Consider the following 9,291-nt stretch of genomic DNA (forward strand, 5'->3'; position numbering starts at 1 on the left):
GTCGCATTTTTCGGTCCACTAGTTGCAAAGTCATCCGAGTAGGCCTAGGCTCGCCCAAGCCTAGATTTTGAAAGAAGGTGTATGGCATGACGTTGATACTAGCCCCTGAGTCTGCCAATGCCATTTCCTCACCAAGATTGCCAATATTACATGGAATAATGAAGCTTCCCATGTCTTTCTTGTTGTTCGGCATGTTCTTTTGCAATACTGCCGAGCATGAAGCATCTAAAATCACTAAAGCACTCTCCTCCAACTTCCTCTTGTTAGTTAACAAGTCTTTCAAGAACTTCGCATACTTAGGCATTTGGGCCAATGCCTTAACAAAAGGAATATTAATGTGGAGTTGCTTAAACAAACTCAAGAACTTCTTGTACTGTTCATCCCCTTGGTCATTTTTCAATCTAGAGGGATAAGGGATTCTTGGCTTAAAAGGTGGGGGTACCACCTCTTTCTCTTTGCTCATCCCCTCTTCCACCTCTATAACCTCGGGTGTGTGTTCTTTTGGCATCTCACTCGGAAGCCTACCTTCAACCTCATGACCACTTCTCAAAGTGATCGCCTTCACGTGCTCTCTAGGATTGGTCTCTGTATTGCTTGGTAAGATTCCATGTGGCCTTTCAGAGAGAAACTTCACAATTTGACCCACCTGATTTTCAAGGTTATGCAAAGAGGCGGTGTGGTTGCGAAGTGTAGCCTCGACTGATTCAAACCTAGTATTTGTAGATTGCACAAATCTAGCCAAATGCTTCACTAGGTCAGTCATTCAGGTTTCCAAACCTGAGACTCTGTTTTCCACCTGAGGGGCTTGTTGTTGTTGGAAACCCGGTGGCCCCATGGCCTTTTGTGGACCTTGATTACTCCATGAGAAATTGGGATGATTCTTCCAACCCAGATTGTAGGTATTGCTATATGGGTTTCCTTGAGGTCTCATGCCATTACCGACAAAATCAACATTCTCCACCGAAGAAACGTCACCAATAGAGATCGGGCAATCGGAGGGAGCATGTCCTCTAACACACCCGGTGCAATTAGTTACGGCCGCCACTCTATTTGAAGTTAGAAGATCTAACTTCTTACTCAAATTTTCCACTTGGGCAGCCAATGAAGTTACCGCATCTATCTCATGGAGTCCGGCCACCTTTTTTTTCTCTCTAGCATTCCATTGGTAGTTGTTTAACCCCATTTCTTCAATCAACTGAAGGGCCTCATCGGGGGTCTTGCTACCTAAGGTACCTCCTACTGCAGCATCCAAGAGTTGCCTTGTACTCGGGTTCAAACCATTGTAAAAGGTTTAAACAATCATCCACTCGGGAATCCGTGTTGACGGGCACTTCCTCAGGAGCTCCTTGAACATTTCCCATGTCTCGAATACAGACTCCAATTCCAACTGCAAAACTAAAGAAGGGGGTAAGGCAATCGATAAAGATGGGGTACCCGGATAATGCTCTGCCTAGGATAATTGTTTCAAGTGCAAGAACCCTCTATTATGCTTCCTAATCAATGCAATGGTGAGTCGTGGAAATCCTTAATTACATAGTCCCAAATCTAAGGTTAACTATGCCTAACTCTATACATGTCCCGGAGGAGAAATCGAACAATCTCAACACCTCGCACTCGCATAGAGTTGCAATGAGCTCTTGGGATTCCAAGTGATAAATCTCTTCCTAATTATAGACCTAACCCTTTCGTCTAGGTGGAAGGTCCCTAACCACAATTGAGCCCTAGATACTAAGATCACCTCAACGCTTCACTCCGTTGCACGTGCAACTAAGCCCCAGCGGAAGTTCATCCCTTAGATCATTCACCCTATTATGTGCGCAAAGAACTTGAGGAACGGAGGTAGAATCTATCATGTCGGAGGGGAAAGGGGACGCTCCTGTACCTCTCGACTCACCCTCTCAACACTCTCCAACCTAGCTTTATTTAACACTCGTGGTGTGTCACTCACTCACAAGGTTACCAACAAGAACTCTCAACCCTAGTGTCACTCTAGGGGAAATGTTCATACAATCAATCATTCAAGGATGGAACTCACAATAAACATCAATTAATTGAAAGCATAATAAAGAGATTCAATGAAACAATTACATCCTACGGTTCACAATACCCAAGTACCCACTAGGGGTTTAGCTCTCCATGCAGCTAAGTACAATCAAAGAAATAGAATGTAAAAGCAATGAATCCATAAAGAAACCTGCTCGATGGTCATGTCGATGGTCTTGTGGAGAGTCCTCTACTCGTCGCAAAGGATCCTTTGTCCGGCCTAGGATAAACCTCGCCGGATCGGTGCCGACGAAAGCTCTACCAATAACCTTCTTTCAAACGACGAGCGATGTCAGAGCCGTAGAACCTCTCCAAAACCGTAGCCAATATCCCTCAAAAGCCTTGCCGAAGCCCTCTCTCAAGTTGCAAAAAAGATGGAGAAAAGAAGACTAAAATCGGGGCTGATTCGGCTTTAAATAGGCTGGAATCGGGCGACTACACGGGCGTGGATGCTTCACGTGCCCGTGCCGAATTTCCAAACGGGCGTGGATAATTTCCACATGCCCGTGTGGATCCTCTGAACTCATGTTTTCTTGGCCGGCTGTGAACATTGATGCTACAGTACTCGCTGCCATGTTGCTACGGTGCTCTGCTAAAGTATCCGGCCTGAATAGCTTCCCGAATCCATACTTTCATCGGAGTAACGCAAACGGGCACACGTTCACGTCGTTGATCACTTGCTTCTTCAATGATAAGCAAGTTGGTGGAGCTCTTGTTCTATATGCATAAGTCTGAATGCTCGAGTGTGAATGCCTCTGTGCCACTCCAAATGGATGTGCCAAGTAGAATACGAGGAGGTTGGCACACACTCTAGAATCTCACACCCGACGTATGTCTTGGCGTTTGAACCTTAGAAAGATTTCCTCCAAAATCAGTATTGTGATCCACACTGGCTTCTTTCCTTCATACTCGGCCTCACAACCCTACCTGCATAAATTAACATAAAAACACACATATTAGTGTAAAAACTCGAGAAAAGTAATGCTCAACATAAGGAATGAACGCTTCGCATTCATATCGCACAAGCACTTATCAGTCACTCGAGAAAAATCCACACGGGCGTCCACATGGGCGTGTGGATCCCTGATTCCAGCCCAATTTAAAGAGGATTCAACCCCGTGTGGATTCTTTGTTATGTAGTTTTCTCGGCCGGCTGTGAATAATGCTTCTACAATACTTTTCTACAGTGTTCTAACTCAAATACGAGGAGGTTGGCACACACTCTAGCATCTCGCACCCGACCTATATCTTTGCGTTTGAACCTTAGTAGGATTTCCTCCAAAATCAGTGCATTATGATCCACATTGGCTTCTTTCCTTCATAATCGGCCTCACAACCCTACTTGCATAAAAGAAACATAAAACCACCCATATTAGTGTAAAAACCCGAGAAAGGTAATGCTTAACATAAGGAAAGAATGCTTCACATTCATATCGCACAAGCACTTCAAACTCCCCCACACTTAAGCTTTTGCTTGTCCTCAAGCAAAAATTAAACATTTTGTGCATAAATGAAGGAAATATTGGAACTGCTTGGCCTTAGGTTCACCAAAGTATACAAAGAGAGCATTCTACAAGTAAGGGAAATTTCAACACTAAACATGAAAAAATGGAAGCTCTAGCTAAAAACTTGAATAAAAAAGGACAACAAACCCAAAATCGTGAAAGTGTGTGGATTCACTCAAGTCAACCCAAAGTATACTCCTCAAAACTCTAAGTATAAGGGACTCATTTATCTACAATAAGAAAGCAACACCAATTTCAAAAGACGGTAGTAGCTCACCACGCTCTCTAAGGTAGCCCTTTCCCAAGCGCGCTAAGGTGGCTTTCACATTTTCGAGGTGGTAGCTCTTTCTACGGAGTGGTAGCTTTCACTCATCCCTATGAGATAGATCTTTCTCTCATTAGGGCATAACTAGTATCTGACTTATGATAGGAGCTTCATACTTCAAAGGTGGTAGCTTTTTCCACCCAAAATTCCAAATAAGCAAGAAAACTATTTTTTTCCCTCTTTTTATTTTCATCTTTTTAAGAATTTAACACAAGAAACAATTATAACTAGTCCCTTTAACATTGTACATGAGTTTTCAAAAGAGTTTAAAGAGTGAGTAGTGCAATGAGTGTAAATCGGGCAAAAATTCCTAGGAAAAACAAATAAAACTAGAGCATGAAGACATTCAATGTTGAAAATTCTTCTAAACTCAAGAATACAATCAATGCAAGTAAGGTGAACCGCCATTGGCTATGTGAGCATGTATATCAATCAAGAACAATAGAAAAGATGTGTGCACTATGAAACTCCCCACCCCCAAGTAACACTTAAGTTGTACATTGTCTCCAATGTACACATGCAAGCTTACTCATAATGCATATTAATCAAGAATATATATGGGAGAAGCAATCAAAACAATACTCCCCTGACTCATAGTGTTGCGTTTGATGAAGCTAAATCCTTGGGAGTAATGTCCCAACAGGTTGTGAAAGCTCACTGACGCCAAGTGCCAAAAGCACTTTGGCCGTACCCATGACAAAATCTCAATTCCCAAGATGACAAGACCATCTGCACGCATGCACGAGGGGGTTCAGTGAAGCTCAATAAAAACAAAATAACTCGAGTATATAAAATATAGAACAGGTAATACAACTCGAGATGCAAAATGAAAATAAACTCAGAAGGAGAGTCCTTTCTGAGTGAACAAGTCCAAAATAAAGTGCATAAAAGTAAAGAAATGGAAATAAAATCAAATGTCGGTGTCATGCTCTGGGTCTTCTACTACTACTGGTGGTGAGGAAGTACATGGTTGGTCAACCTGTACTGGTATAGGTGATGAGGAAAATGCTGGAGGAGCTGAAGGGACCTGAGGAGACCTCGGTCGCAAGACAAATGATGAGGCGACGTCTCTCTCTAAGATCTGGTGTAGTGTATCGAAACGTGCCATGAACTCTGTGTACAGAGCAACCTGCGCAGCCGTAATCTCAATAATCTCTGTAAGAGCCTCAGCTAACTCTGTCCGTATCACCCCCACAGCACTCTCGAGCCTCTCAAATCGATCATGGGCTCTAGATGGTGAAAACATATGTACGGGGGGCATGTCCTCTACCACTGAAGGTGCCTCGGTCTCCATCGGTGATGGCTGATGCTCGGGGGCAGGCTGAGAAGCCTCAGCATCATCTCCCTCATCCTCAGCATCATCTCCCTCATCCTCAGCAGTCTCTAGAGCTGGTAGCACCAAAGCATAAACCCCTGTCCTAACCCTGCGGATCATGCCCATCAATCTCATCATCTCTATGCTCAGGGGAGCCGGTATACTCGTCTTCTGGACCCCACGAACTGTGACCCCATGAACTGTGTCCAATAGACCCATACCCAGCACTAATCTCGTAATGTAGGGGCCCGAGAAGATCGCTCCCTATCTAGCATAGTGCCCCTGGTGTCGAATATACTTAGCGATGATATGTCCTAGGTGAATTGGCACACGCTTCACCATCGAGTATAGGTACAGAAGCTCCTGCTGGCTCAGCACACCCGTGCTATCACCAAGGCCATTCACCGACCTACTCATGAGGGTATGTAGATATCGGTATGTAGGTCGGGAAAGGGACTTGGCCTTGGACACTCCTGCCTCATACTGGCCCTGACCACATAGTGCTCGATAAGCTCTCTGCGGGGTCAAAGCTCCAGGATAATCAGCTCGAATGAGAATACTCCTCAGTGTCTGTGAACGTCTCCTCATATAAACCAAGAAAAACTAAAAACAGAGTGATGCTAAAACTATGGTGGTGTCCAAGTGCTTTGAACTGAATGGCATCGAGGCTGTCGAAACTCGCGTAAGATCTCTCGAACTTAAACGATGATAGAACCTCCAATGTATGCTCTCGGATGGCTGCCTCTCTAATCGTCAATAACTGGCTCCAACCACCTACTAATACGAGATCCTCGACCTCGTATGCAAACTCATCTTCCTGTTGTAGATCTCTCAATATACTCGTATCAAGGAATCGAGTCTGACCAAACCGCAGTCTTGACAAATGCTCAAAATGAGCCTAGTGCTCTGCAATTGTGAAACTACACTCACAGGCTCAGACAGTGACTCACGCGGCCGCTTATTAGCTTGCTTCTTGGACCGAGGGGCCATAATCTACAAAATTTAAAAGGAGATCGATCAAACAAGTTGATTAACTAATGCTGCAAAAATCCACACGGTCGTGCGGAATTTCCGCACGCCCGTGTGGATCCACGGCCGTGCCTCAAAAAATCCAAAAATACAATGTACAAGTACTTCTAACTCCGTTCTAAACATAAATAATCATTTGAATTGAATAAATGAAGCATTATTAACTAGATTCATCGATGAAAATCATGAATTGACGAAGAGAATCAAGAATAGGGTTTACCGAGCGAGTTGAGATGAGATTATTTAGATTCGGCCAGAAAACCTCGTGAAAATCCTACCAAATCGGCGCTAAGAGGTTAGAGAATGATGTGTGAGTTCTCTCAGAAGAATGGAGGATGTGAAGAAGAAGAGAATGACTATTCTTTAAAAAGACATCACGCCTCTTGGTGTTCTGTACATCCGCACGGGCATGCAGAAATTACCCACACCCGTGCACAGCCATAAAAAAAGCCGCACAGGGGCAAGTGCACGCCCATGTGCGCTCTTGGAAAAAACATCCAGCGACTACGAACATTCTCGAAATGCAGGGCGTGTGGAAAAATACCCACGCCTGTGTGCTCGACCCACAGGGTCAATTGCACACCCTTGTGGTTTCTCTAGACATCCGAGAAAATACCTAAGTGTTTCGCACGCCCATGCGGAAATGCCGCATTGGCGTGGACATTCACAGGTCCAATTCACAGGGACAAGTGCACCCCCCTGTGCCTTCCCCGGGATGGAGAAAGCTCCTCTGCAAAGATTCGCACCAGCGTGTGGAAATTACCCACGCCCGTGCGGGTTTCTCACGGTCGCCCACAAGGGCGAGTTCACGCCCATGTGTGCTCTCGGGATAATCTGCCAAACTCTGCACGAAATTACACGCCCGTGCGGAAATTACCAACGGGCGTGCGATATTCACATGGTCATTCACAGGGGCAGCCGCACACTCCTGCGGCTTCTCTGGATGAGCTCGCAGTGCAAATCCAAGGGCGTGCAAAAATTCCACAAGCCCTTGCGTTTTTCTTGGATGCCTTAGAAAAACCTGCAAGCTCTGTAGAAAATTTCTGAACATGTTTGCACACTCAGAGCCTGACCTATTATGCAAGTTTTACCAGTGAAAACATGAAATAAAGCTCAAACGACCCAACTTGGCCAAATCCAAATGAAAGCAAACGATGAATCCTCAAATCCTAAAATATATACTTGTCCACCTTGACAAGTACATCTTCGATGATACCCCTCGGATGTCTCACCGTTCGGTCCGCTAATTGCAAAGTCATCCAAGTGGGCCTAGGCTCACCCAAGCCTAATTTTTGAAAGAAGGTGTATGGCATGACGTTGATGCTTACCCCTGAGTCCGCCAATGCCATTTCTTCACCCATATTGCCAATGCTACACAGAATGATGAAGCTTCTCGGGTCTTTCTTCTTGTTCGGCATGTTCCTTTGTAACACCGCCGAGTATGAAGCATCTAGAATCACCGAAGCACTCTCCTCCAACTTCCTCTTGTTGGTCAACAAGTCTTTCAAGAACTTCGTATACTTAGGCATTTGGGCCAATGCCTCAACAAAAAGAATATTGATGTGGAGTTGCTTGAACAAACTCAGGAACTTCTTGTATTGTTCATCCCCTTGGTCATTTTTCAATCTAGAGGGATAAGGGATTCTTGGCTTGAAAGGTGGGGGTGCCACCTCCTTATCTTTGGTTGTTCCCTCTTCTACCTCTATAACCTCGGGTACGTGTTCTTTTGGTGTCTCACTCAGAAGCCTACCTTCAACCTCATGACCACTTCTCAAAGTGATCGCCTTCACTTGCTCTCTAGGGTTGGTCTCTGTATTTCTCGGCAAGCTTCCATGTGGCTATTCAGAGAAAGACCGCAATTTACCCTACTTGATTTTCAATGTTATGTAAAGAGGTGGTGTGGTTACGAAGTGTGGTCTCAACTGATTCAAACCTTGTATTTGTAGATTGCACAAATCTAGTCAAGGCCTTCTGCAAATCATTCATTCGGGTTTCCAAACCTGTAATGTTGTTTTCCACATGCGAGCTTGTTGTTGTGGGTGGAAACCCGGTGGCCCCATGGCCTTTGGTGGACCCTTATTGCTCCTTGAGAAATTGAGATAATTCTTCCAACCCAGATTGTAGGTATTGCTATATGGGTTTCCTTGATGCCTCATGCCATTACCTATAAAATCGACGTTCTCTACCAAAGATACATCACCAATAGAGATCGGGCAATCTGACGTAGCAAGTCCTCCACTACACCCGTTGCAATTCATCATGACCGCTACTCTATTTGAAGTTAGAAGATCTAACTTCTTAGTCAAATTTTCCACTTGAGCCACCAATGAAGTTATGGCATCTATCTCATGGAGACCGGCCTCCTTCTTCTTCTCTCTAGCATTCCATTGGTAACTGTTTAACCCCATTAATTCAATTAACTAACGGGCCTCATCGGGGGTCTTGCTACTTAAGGTACCTCCTACTGTCGCATCCAAGAGTTGCCTTATAGTCGGGTTCAAACTGTTGTAAAGGTCTGAACAATCATCCACTCTGGAAATCCGTATTGCGGGCACTTTCTCAGGAGCTCCTTGAACCTTTCCCATGTCACAAATAGAGACTCCAATTACAACTGAACAAAGGATGAGATCTCATTCCTAAGCTTCACGGATTTTCCTGGAGGAAAATAACGGGTAAGAAAAGCTTCTACCATCTCCTCCCATGTGGTAATTGATGCTCTAGGTAATGAGTGTAGCCACTGCTTCGCTCTCCCCTTTAGGGAAAATGGGAAGGTTCGCAACTTGATGGCATCATCCGTCACCCCTTTTATCTTTAGCATATCACACACCTCAAGAAAACTCTCTATATTACTGTTTGGATCCTCATCGACCAAACCATTGAACTGTGCTGATGGCTGTAACATGTGGATGAATGCCTGCTTCAGCTCGAAGTTTTGAGCTGTAATCGGGGGACGCACAATACTCGATTGTGTCCCCAACACTAAAGGTCTGGCATAATCGGATAATGTTCGTTGTTGCTCATTCTGTTCTGCCATGTTTTCAGATTCTTTCACTTCCAAATCAGCTATATTAGAC

The 9,291-nt window shown here is 44.6% G+C and overlaps 1 non-coding gene across 1 annotated transcript; it reads left to right on the forward strand.

The window, feature by feature from the left end:
- The first annotated feature begins 8,754 nt into the window (after nucleotides 1-8,754).
- LOC120250873 lies at nucleotides 8,755-8,861 on the forward strand. The gene has a single exon (XR_005533205.1). It is a non-coding gene; the product is annotated as a small nucleolar RNA R71 (small nucleolar RNA).
- The last annotated feature ends 430 nt before the right edge of the window (nucleotides 8,862-9,291 follow it).

This window comes from Dioscorea cayenensis, chromosome 19 (assembly GCF_009730915.1).
Source record: "Dioscorea cayenensis subsp. rotundata cultivar TDr96_F1 chromosome 19, TDr96_F1_v2_PseudoChromosome.rev07_lg8_w22 25.fasta, whole genome shotgun sequence".
NCBI lineage: Eukaryota > Viridiplantae > Streptophyta > Magnoliopsida > Dioscoreales > Dioscoreaceae > Dioscorea > Dioscorea cayenensis.